This window comes from Engraulis encrasicolus, chromosome 18, assembly GCF_034702125.1.
Source record: "Engraulis encrasicolus isolate BLACKSEA-1 chromosome 18, IST_EnEncr_1.0, whole genome shotgun sequence".
NCBI lineage: Eukaryota > Metazoa > Chordata > Actinopteri > Clupeiformes > Engraulidae > Engraulis > Engraulis encrasicolus.
The window spans coordinates 38151086-38163544 of NC_085874.1; the positions used below are offsets into that span (position 1 = coordinate 38151086).

A 12459-nucleotide genomic window follows, 5' to 3' on the forward strand; every position below is an offset into this window, starting at 1 on the left:
TGGCTATCGACATTAGTATTCCACTGAACCTCGGTGGTTTCTTGTCGAATTGTAGCCTGTAGCCCCGCGTAACAGTAGCTAAAACCCATGGGTGAGTCGTAACTGACAGCCACTGGCTCTTCTGTGTTGTGAAGGAGCCCAGTGCGTCTCTGTTTGATGACGTGGCTGGCTCTACATGTGCGCGTGGTGATGACGTCATGCGCATACTGGAGCCTGGGCTCACTGCTACTGGTATGTTGTCTCCCCCTAGCGGGGTTATGAGGGGGAGGCACCCATTTTTTTGTATTTGTTTCTTTTTTGCCACTGTGGACACCGAGTGTCTCTTTTGAGGCGGATTCTTTGTTTTGGGGGGAACATTCGCCCTTGGCCCTTGGCCTGGGTGCGAAGTTTGAACATTTATTTTTGTAAATGGAACATTCGCCCTTGGCCCTTGGCCTGGGTGCGAAGTTAGAACATTTATTATTGAACATGGAACATGTGTTTGGTGACACTGTGCTTGTTGACACTGAACCAAGGGGGGGAACGGGGGGGTCCCCTGAGACATGTCTTCCATTCTCCTCCTCTTCGAACCAGGGGGAGAGGTGGGAGAGAGTGGGCCCTCGTCGTCAGGGCTTCTGGCCCTTGTTCTGGGCCGGCTGATGGCGGTTCCTCGATGCCGCGGCGGCGAAGGAGGGTTTAGGCCACTGGCCCGGGTTAGGGCTCCTGCCCCTGCTCTGGCTTCCTTGAGCCTTGGGTGGGGGACGCTGGCCTCTGCCCATCTGAGCTCTGCCCCTCCCCGGCGTGGCGTAGGCCGGCTGGGGTGGCTGGGGGCGGGGAGTTGGCTTTCTCGGGAGGCACAGGCTGAACGCTTCGTCCTCCTGCTTTCGCTGGGAGGACGCCTCCCTCATCTTCGTCAGGGCTGGGCCGAAGAGTCCCTTGGTGGGGTCGTATGGCGCGTCCATGACTTCCGCTTTCTGGGCGTCACCTAGGCCTGATAGGTTCAGCCACAGTGCTCTCTCTCCGGCGATAGCGAGGCCCATGGTCCGGCCGCTCGCTTGGACAGCTCCCCTGGCGGTGCGGAGAAGGAGGTCGTTGACGACGCAGATCTCGTCCCACAGCTTGAGATCTGGGCTGTCTACATCAATTTGCCGCCCCATGTCTTCAAGTAGGTTGCCTTGGTAGGCTGCCAGCAAGGTCACGGCGTTCAGGGAAGACACAGAGCGGCCCGCACACTTATACATCCTCTGCAGGATGGATGACGTGAGGCGGTCTGCTTTGGCGGGCAGGGCAACGGTGGCGGTGGCGGGCATCGAACGCCTGTTAGGGTGCAGGTGGAAAGCCAGAGACGTCTCCACTGGTGGGGGGGCGCCGAGGCCTAGGTTGGCCATGTTGTCGACCTCCAGTGTCGTGTAGCCTCTGGAGGGCAACTTGGACCGGAACGGGCTGTCCCAGTGCTTCCTGACCTCCTTCATACAGTCAGGTACTGCAGGGAGTAGCTGCCTGGTGTGCGCAGTCTGGGGGGGGAGACGACGGCCGTCGTAGAGGTCCCTCTCCTGTCCCACGGCGTCCTGGGCGGCGGGCCACTGCAGGGACAGGCTGGCGGCTGCCCTCTTGCAGACCTCAAAGAAGTTAGTGTCCGCAGGTCCAGTGCGGTCGCTGGAGCTGGGGGGTCTGGAGTGTAGGAGGAGGGTTTGGTCACCCTCCTCGTCGGTGTCGCCCGTTAGGTACAGGTCGTCGCACTCCATAGCGCCCTGGTCCTCCTCTGTTCCCTGGGAACGGGGGTAGTCGACGCTGGGCTCGTCTTCAAGTGGATACTCGCTCTCCACTTCATCGGCCCAGAAGGGTTTCGGGCTGACTCCCTGGTTGGGACCCCTGTTGTTGCCGGTGGCCCTGGTCAGGCGTCGGTCCAGGAGTTTCTGAGGCATCTCTGCGCAGTGGGGGCATACTTGGGGGTTGGATACCGCCAGCCGCGCATGCTCCACGCCGGTGCAGAAGACGCACATGATGTGACGATCTCTGCCGGAGATGGAGGATCCACACTTGGCCGGGCATGGGCGGGAAGGAGGCTGTTGGTTCAGCCCTTTCCCTTCTGACCCCTTGGTGGGGGAGGAGGTAGTTGACATATTCCTGAGAAAATATCAGAGGGGAAAATGTTAGTGGAACCACTCGTCGCGACACGTGCGTGGTTCTAGCTAACACCTGCTAGCAGATTAGCCAACACGTGCTGCTAACTGCACTTGCTTGCTAGCACCCTTACCGCCCAGCGGGGTGAGGTCCGGTAAGCAAGTCTAATTAAATTTAAAAATACACGCAAGTTTAGGCGACTCACTGTATTAAACGGTTTGGTTACCGTACAAATTTCCCGTCGGCTGGTGGCCGGTGGGGAGTAAGCTGAAACAAGTTAATGCTGCAGCTAGGTTAGCTAGGTGGGCGAGTAGCCGACCACGCTACCCTGGTCAAGTTCGTCACGACACGGAACTTTAGCAGAATTTGAAAGTAAGCAGGGTGAACTGCCAACTCTCTGTGCACTTTTAGGCGAAGGCACACAATATAGCACTATCGGGCCGAATTCGCGTTCGGTGGCGGGGTCCTTGGCGGTCCGTCGGCGAACGGTTAAGCGAGAACAGCCTTACCTAGTGCTGGTTTGTTCGGGAGCTCCGCTCTTCTTAGTCAGGAAGAAAGCGAGAATGATGGATCACAGGAGGTCGCCGGGGTATACACCCTGAGGGGCGGAGCCCGACCGCGTCGACCTGTCTGTCTTTGACAGACGTATTGTCATTGGAGCTTCCGTAGATGGTCACGCCCGAAGCGTATCCCATAGTGAAACACCGAGCGAAGTTAGAAAAAGAACGTCAGTGCAGTCGAAGCAACGAAGGAGGGAATGTGAAAGAGAAGCGGTGCCCTTTCTGTGTGTGTGTGGTGTGTGTGTCTGGTGTGTGTGTGTGAGTTTGCGGGCGCGCTGTTGTATGAGTGGCTGTCTCTTGATCATTTAGAAACAAATATCAACATACACAGACATTGGTTTTGGTTTTGACAGGCGGTTAAGATTTTTGATAAGACGTCCGTGCAGTCTAAGCAACGGAGGAGGAGGGAGTGAGTGAGAGAAGGAATGCCGTGTGTGTGTGTGTGTGTGTGTGTGTGTGTGTGTGTGTGTGTGATAACAGCAAGGGGGCGCGGCTTGCTTGGATAGACTAATAAATCCAGACCTTTGGTGAATGACTGAAACTTGTGACGAAGGTGAATCCCAATAAATAGTGAACACAACATTATTCACAATAATGTGTGATAACATTCATAATAACACATGTTATATAGCTAAATAATTTATTTTACATATGAGTTTCTTATCATAGGCCTATTCATTTATTTAAAAAAAAAAAAAACGTTTTAGACCAGATTACTAAAGGCAAGCTACTAGGGGGCAGGCTATAAAATATGGTAATTTTAAATGCAAACAATTTGATGGAGCTAAATTAATTGAAGCCTTAGTTATATTTTACAGGCGCTATGCTTAAGTTTCTGACCAAATCAGACTCCAGTCAGTCAGCCAGTGGAGGGCCAGCACAATGTTCAGGTAGTACACAGATGAGCCAGGTACACCTGCAGCTGATGAGGTAGTCGCATGTTCAGTACAGCCACCATTGTCTACCTGTTCACAATCTGTTATGACATTATTGATGTTTTTGTCTCAAGAGCGCAGAAAGGGAGACTTTTTAATTAAGCTTGATTTGAGTCACATTTTGTGTCTGTGGTTCTCGTTGTGGTGGTGGTTGGGGGGGGGGGGGGTGCGCTCTATGGGGGCCCCTTGGCATATTTTTGCCTAGGGCCCCATGGAGGTCAGAACCGGCTCTGCTCCATCCATGTGAACAGGTCAAGACAACTGTTTATTGTCTGCATAGCAGGCATACGAGAAGCAAGGGGAGTATAACATCACCCAGTGAGATAATATACAGTATAAATGGCAAAGAGAGGAGGGACCTGCACAGAATATCTTGACACCCCCGAGGGGATTTGAGTTGAGGACAGTTATCATACTAAAGGAATGCCCAGTGTTGAAGGATTTTAACTTACAGCGGTCTGCACCTGATGCCCATGTTTAAGAGTTTAGTATGGAGTGTGCTTTGACTAACTGTATTGAAGTAGAGTAGAGTAAATGCAGAGTTAGGTGGCCTGTCCCTTTTGCTCTCATAAGCCTTATTCACAATAAATTGTACATTTAGCAAATGGTTTTATTGAAAGCAATGCACTAGAGAGAACATAATCTGTCATGTATGTGTAACAGAGGCTAAGTAGCAGAGTTGGCGTGGAACGTTAGTAAACCTCCCTCCCAATAGCCTCATCACAGTGTTGATGCCGTTGGGCTGGGGGACCGGTCCTTTAGTCCAGCGTTACCCTACTGTGCCTACCATTTCCGAGCCGTTGTAGTTGACGAGGTGACAGGTTCGCGTCCCCAAGGGGGACGGACTGTGCAAGACGACCTCCGCACATATGTAATTGCTAAACCAGAGACCAAGATAAAAAGAAGAGTGATGGAAATCTGACATTTTCTATCTTCATGTGGTTCACCTGTTTCTCCCTGGTCCAGCCAAACTCTTTGTTTAGCTGCAGTACATGATGTAGCAGCTGGATTGAATTGGAGTTAAATTGAGTGGAGGCAGAGGCAGGCTTAGTGACTGTTGAAATGTAGTTCACCATCAATTCATAAGGACAATAATGTATTTGACAGTGTCATTTGTTGTAAGTCCCTTATTTTCATGAACAGGCCATATCCATACCTCTCATCCAATTTACCAATAATGACTTGCCAAAATTGTATTCTTAAAAAAAAAAAAAAAGTGTTATCTGAGACCAGATGAAGGAAACCGTGAGACATCCTAGTTCTTGGTCAATACAGTACAGCCATAGGCATTAGTCATTAGGTGGAATCTCACCAGTAGGCTATATATATGTATAACTTTACTAACATTTAATGGCAGAAAGTGGGTCAGTAAAACTATGAAGCCATTCATTCGATATGTTTGCTATTCCTCATCCCTGTTTATTACAGTTGGCTCATGACATAAAATCCTGAAGCTACACTATATTTGAAAAGCTTTTGCTTGCTACAGTCAGACACAATCACATATCAAATATGCAAACACATATCGTGCCCTCTATAATTACAGCAGACCAGGTTAGAGCAGGACTAAAACCCATTAAGCGGATGACATCACCAAAGACATGTACTGAATTGGATGAGCTACTGGAAAATGTATTGAACCTGAGTGTACATCTTATAAGGCACCAACTATGGAAAACATCATGCATGTTCCCAAAATGCCACATCAAAAAAAGCCCTCACTTCACACATAATGAAGAGAATGTTGCTTCCGTACATACACTCAGACCCCAGGTAAGCCATGCACTGGACCTAGTACAGTTTGCATACCAAGAGAAGATTGGAGTGGATGATGCCATCACAGACGTGCTGCACAGGACATGTAGAGTCATGGTCCTTGACTTTTCCAGCGCTTTCAACTTTTCCCTTCTTGTCAATGTCTGTTATGAGACTGTTAGCATAAAATCTAATTTTCTGTGAATGCTTTGGAGAGATATGACTCACTGAAGTTTTAGTGATCGAAAATCACACACATATATGTTTTCATTTGTTCTGACTCCAAGGCGGGCCAAATGTTTGCCATGCCCGGGCTGGATTTGGCCCGCAGGCCTTTGTTTGGAGACAAAGGTTGTAGGCTGTATTAAGGAGGGGCAGGAGGGGAAGTATACACTCTTAAAAAAGATTGGTTAAAATAAACAAAAAATTAGTAGTTTTTAACCGATCTGTTCGATTAATATGTGTCCGAGAAAAATATTAGTCAAAATAACCGATTAGACTTTAGTTAAAATTTCAACCAATCTAGATCGGTTAAAAAACTAACCAATTCCAAATCGGTTGTTTTGACCAATAGATTGGTCATGTTTAACCAATCTTTATAAGTCAAAAATGTACCAATCCCCCAATGGTTGTTTTGACCAATTTGTTCGATTAATATGTGTCCGACACAGATATTGGTTAAAATTTTAACCGATTTGCTTGGTTAGATGGACACTGCAATTACTTCACTCCAAATTAACAGTTTCAAAGCTATATCAATCATAACCAATAACCAAGATTTGAGTTTGTTTTCACAAAGTTTATTAACAATTTAATTTCAAAAGGCTTTAAAGCACTGATCTGAAAGGATGGGGATACAGTAACTTACAGCAATCTGTTCCTTCCCAACACTGATGATGGTAAAGTTGTGTGGACACAACAAAAAGACAGGCTGGTATTAAGGGACATTTAAAAAAAAAGAAAAATCAAAAGCAGAGGTAACATTTTATGCTTGGTGAGCCGTTTTCAACGAAAATTCAAATTACAAATGCATGCATATCCTGTGACTATTACTTACTTACAAAATGTTAAGGTTGTGCTTGACAACCGGAGAAAACCCCAGAGTCAACATGATCTTACTTTAAGTTATATTCAAAGAACAGTACATTTTTGCAAAACAAGGAGGCAAGTATCACTTAGAATGGCATACAATGCTGTTTCTCCAGTACCAGGTAAATTACCTGAATTTGCATAGGATGTAGTCTGCATGTCAGTGGAATCAGAAGTAATTAAAATACACATGGTGTGGAGTGGTGGTGTCTGCGTAGATGTTTAAAAAAATGTCCAGTGACTACAGAGCAACTTGAAGTGAGAAATGTTCCAGTACCTTGGCCCACTTGTTGGTTGAGATGGTTATATCGTACACATATTCAAAAGAGGCAAAAACAGAGTTAAACTGTGGTGGATATGCCAAGTTACACACCCGGTAGAGCATGAAAAGCTTGTCACTGCGCAAGTCAGGCAATCAGCAACAGGAATGGTTACGTTGTCATCCATGGCAGTGATGACACTGCCGTGCCAAACTCTCGCTTCCTAGTAGTGGGGTCCTTGAAACCTTCTCAGTGTTAGTGCCGAGGGATGCAAAGTTGGTTCCAGTCTGAAAGAATTTTTAAGATTTGAGAGAGAGAGAGAAAGAGAGAGAGAGAGATACATCAATGGTGCTTAGCCCCATAATGCACGCCATACCATCTGAAACATGCTGTAATAGTCATTGAAAGGTTAATTGCCAGTACTACTCTACTATGACATAACATAGGGCCTTTAGTAATGCACTGCGACTCAGTAATTGCCATTCTGGTAACCACAAAATTTATAACGCCCTGTTTTAACAGGTTATATAGAAAGCTTTACTCTACTGAGTGAACGGTATAAATCATGCAGTATCAGGAAGCTTAATTAACACCAAGTATAGCCAAAATCAACAATGCACACAACTATATTGTGACTTGTTCTTTCTAAAATAAAGGTTAAAAAAATGTCTGGCAGACGTACCAAACTTGGCATCTCCAGAAAGCGTGGAAATTTCTCAAAGAGGTCACGCATGGAGGGGGAGTCCTCAGCGATCCTGAAAAATACAACAAATTGAGAAAATGTAACCCAAATACTCCAATCAATGAAACGGTGGGCTCAGCGTCATAGGCCTAACAGCAGAAGGCACCAAGGGTGCGTTTGTAAACTGCCGCTCTGAGCACACAACAATTGGTAATGTCTGAGCAGTGGTGGACAAAGTAAAAGTAGAAGGTTTTTTTTTTTTTTTTAAACAGTTTCTTTCCAACACAGGTAACTTATCTGAGTAAAAAGCAGACCAATGTACTTGTCTTACGGTAAGCTGATTGATTCTGCACAGGTTGGATTGAATTTGTGGAGGGTTTATTTTGTTTTTCAGTAATAACAAAGTCCATCTCAATAGGTAGGTATACTGGAACAAACGGTGTAACAGCTATGTAATATCATGTGCTACTGTTGTAATTACACCACCAAAGTACTTTTACTTTGTCCACCACTGTGTACTAGTGTGTTATTCAGACTGTTAGATAGTAGACATTTGAAACACACATTTGGTGCAGATTTATTAAAATTTGCTTACTGGTACATTTAGAAACTGGTTTTTTTTCCAGTATTTTTAGACATGGTGCTACAAAGGGGATCAATGTACTGTAACCAGGCAGCTGCCATCCTTAACCCTGTAGTGCAGCGTTATGGCTCTATGTAATGTCATAGCAATGTTGTTATGATGTATTTAAGCATTTTCAGCAAGTGAATAGGGTCGCTGGCGACCTATCCTCTCAAAATAACACACAAGATGAACAGGATGCATCTCTGATTAACAGTGTGTGGTTCAAACTGTTAAGACATTTGAAACACACATACATGTGGTGTACATTTGTGAATGGTTGCTAACCTTTAGAAATTCTGTCAATGTTCAGAAGCATTTGCAGACATGGTCCAGGGGGCTCAAGTACGACCAGAGAGCAACCATCCAGCAATAAGGATATCTTCTCAGCTGCACACAACATTAACACACAACACACAACATTAATTTGCATCTCATATTGACAGCATGAAATACATAGCATGTTTAGCACTTTGACTTTTATAAAATACATGGATTGATTTTGTGTGAATTCATGAACTTAAACTCACCTCTTGCAACAGTGTTTATTTTCTCTGAGGTACACCACACCAGAGGAATCACTCAGTGTAATCAGACAGCTTCCATGTAGGATCCTTCAGTAATATTCTCAGTCATCTGCAAAGCAGGACAGCACAAAACATGAACATGATTATGTATCAATATGCCTAATTATTACACAAAAATAAAGTTTGAAAAATGATAACACCACCATGACAAAATAGGCTGAATAGACCTACAATATGAAACATCTATAAGATGCATTCCTTAAATTGTTTTCATTGATCATTTTCCCACACGGATTGACACCAGATGGCTCAAAGAATTCAGTGTGCTAAGCTAGAGGGCAAAAAGAACAGATTATATATCTTTCTGGATATTTTACTCATCACTTGAAATGAAATGTGATGCATAGCCCACTTGTTAAGACCTCTAAAATCCCCGGATGCCCGGATGTGGCGCACGTAGCTGCAGCGACTCCTTACTCTCCCAACTCGCAGTGTTTATTTGTGTTATAATGTGTCATTCGAAATGTCTATCGTCGGAAACTATGTCGGAACGCATGTACAGTCGGCAACAGCTGTTGCAGATAAGAATGGACAACTCAAGCGATGTATTGGATATACCAATAGAGACACTGGAAGAACTTGGGATACTACGGCGGCATACATCGGACCCGTCTGCTTCGCCTACATGGCGACGGCGAAAGAGGTGCTCCAGAATTAGGAAGAGAGGCAAACGAGGTGGCGTCGAAACACGGCTTGCAGCCAACCCAACTCGTCCAGCAATACCATCAATTCTCTTGGCAAACGTAAGATCTATGGACAATAAGATGGATGACATACGGCTACTAAGATCAGCGAACAAAACTGTGAGGAACTGCTGTGTAACCGTGTTTACAGAATCATGGCTGAACGACGGCATACCGGACTCGGCTTTACAACTGGAGCAACTTACGTGCCACCGAGCGGACAGAGCCCTTGCAGAGAAAAAACGAGGGGGAGGAATATGTGTTTACACACATGATGCTTGGTGCAAAAATGCTACGGTGGTACAGAGACACTGCTCTCCACTAGTGGAGTTCATGATCATCAAGTGCCGACCCTTCTATCTACCAAGAGAAATATCCGCCATTCTACTGGTCGCAGTTTACCTCGCTCCTAGCAATACCACCAGCGCCAGAAGCGAGGCACTGAACGAGCTGCATCGGGGAATCAGTGAACAACAAGATGCACACCCAGATGCCTTCACAGTGGTCATGGGAGATTTCAACCACGGAAATCTCAAAACAGTTCTTCCAAAATTTCACCAACATGTTAACTTTCCAACAAGAGGACAAAAACACCCTGGACTTTGTTTATACCCCAAAACAAGGAGCATACAAGGCAAAGCCCATCCCCCACATCGGCCTATCAGACCACCTAACGATTCTGCTACTGCCAGCCTACAGACAAAAGGTAAAACTCACCAAACCAGCTCTGAAGGAGGTGAGAAAATGGCCAGAGGGATCCGTGTCACGACTACAAGACTGCTTTGAAACCACAGATTGGGACATGTTCAAAACAGCTGCCACCCACAGCAACCACATTGACATTGAGGAGTACACAGACACTGTGACCTCCTACATCACAAAATGCATTGATGATGTTACAGAAATAAAACGCATCACCACCAGAGCCAACCAGAAGCCATGGTTCACAGGAGACGTTCACAGACTGCTGAGGGCCAGAGACAAAGCCTTCAGAGCAGGAGACGTAGCTGGCCTAAAAGCAGCAAGAGCAAACCTGTCCCAGGGCATCAGGAAAGCAAAAAAGGAATACTCGGACAAAATAACAACACACTTCAAAGACAGCAGAGATGCACAGAGCCTGTGGCAGGGCATACAGGCCATCACGGACTATAAGCCCGCACCACGAAGCTGTGACAACAACACCTCTCTGCTAAACGACCTGAACAGTTTCTTTGGCCCGTTTTGAAGCACAAAATGACACTCATCCACAGAAAACTCCCCCTCCCCCCCATGATCAACCCCTGTACCTGTCCTCTGCCAGTGTGAAGAGGACACTGGCCACCATCAACCCACGCAAAGCAGCTGGCCCAGACAACATACCTGGCCGAGTGTTGAAGGATTGTGCAGAAGAGCTGAAGGATGTCTTCACAGACATCTTTAACATCTCTCTGGAGCAAGCAGTCATCCCATCACTTTTCAAAGCTGCTACCATCATACCCGTGCCGAAGAAATCATCACCATCATGCTTCAATGACTACCGTCCTGTAGCACTGACGCCCATAATCATGAAGTGCTTCGAACGGCTAGTCCTGTCACACATCAAAGCCACCCTACCCCCCACCCTGGACCCCTACCAGTTCGCATACCGAGCCAAGCGATCCACGGAGGATGCAATCTGCTCTGCCCTCCATCCAGCCCTCACCCACTTGGACAATAAAGACTCATATGTGAGAATGCTGTTCATTGACTTCAGCTCAGCATTCAATACCATAATACCACAACAACTCATCAGAAAACTGGACAAACTAGGTTTCAGCACCTCCCTCTGCAACTGGCTGCTGGACTTCCTGATGCAGAGACCACAAGCAGTACGGGTAGGGAATAACACCTCAAGCACCCTGACCCTGAGCACGGGGGCTCCGCAAGGTTGTGTTCTCAGCCCCCTGCTGTTCACGCTGCTGACACATGACTGCACAACGACCCACAGCACTAACCATCTAGTGAAGTTTGCGGATGATACAACACTGGTGGGCCTCATCACTAAGGGCGATGAGACCCACTACAGAGAAGAAGTAAACCTGCTGGCCAGATGGTGCAAAGACAACAACCTCCTGCTGAATGTCAACAAGACCAAGGAGATTGTTGTCAACTTTCAGAGGGTCCAAAAACAACTGCCACCACTGACCATCGACGGTGATGCTGTGGAGAGAGTGAGCAGCACCAAGTTCCTTGGAGTGCACATCAGCGACGACCTCTCTTGGACCACCAACACTACATCACTGGCGAAGAAGGCCCATCAGCGTCTCTACTTCTTGCGCAAACTAAAGAAGGCAAGTGCTACACCCTCCATCATGACAACATTCTACAGAGGAACCATAGAGAGCGTCGTGTCCAGCTGCATCACAGTGTGGGGAGGAAGCTGCACGGAGAAAAACAGGAAGACACTCCAGCGTGTTGTGAACACAGCGAAGAAGATCATTGGAGTACCACTCCCCTCCCTGCAGGACATTTACACCGCACGCCTCACCCGAAAAGCACTGATGATCATCAAAGACACAAGCCACCCTGCACACAAACTGTTCAGCCTCCTGCCCTCTGGAAAGAGGTACAGGCGCCTCCGTTCCCGTACCACCAGGCTTGCAAGCAGCACGATGCATCAAGCAATCAAGATACTGAACACTCAACCCACTCTCCCTTCACTGTCAGCCTCTAGCCAGCCAGGCCACTGACAACGCTCCCCCCCCTCATCCCCACCACCATATCTGCGACTGAACATTCCACCTGCACTACTACATCTGTGACTGAACTTTCAACCTGCACTAACTCAAAACATACACACACACACACACACACACACACACACACACACACACACACACACACACACACACACACACACACACACAAGCACACTGCACTTTCTGCACTAAACCCAAACATACACACACTGACACACAACTCATACTCACACACATACACACACACACACACACACACACACACACACATACACAGGTACACACACACAGACGCACACCGCACTTTCTACCTGCACTAAACACACACACACACACACACACACACACACACACACACACACACACACACACACACACACACACACACGCACACACGCACACAAAACACATACAAACACACACACACACATACTGCTGCTGGTGTATTTAATAAAAACCTTTTTTT

At 46.9% G+C, this 12459-nt stretch overlaps 1 long non-coding RNA gene across 1 annotated transcript; it reads right to left on the bottom strand.

The window, feature by feature from the left end:
- Positions 1–6131: 6131 nt before the first annotated feature.
- On the bottom strand, positions 6132–8638 carry LOC134469377 (uncharacterized). Its single transcript, XR_010038975.1, has 4 exons — positions 8537–8638; positions 8295–8396; positions 7385–7457; positions 6132–6989 (listed from the first exon to the last, which is right to left on the bottom strand). It is a non-coding gene; the product is annotated as an uncharacterized LOC134469377 (long non-coding RNA).
- Positions 8639–12459: the final 3821 nt, after the last annotated feature.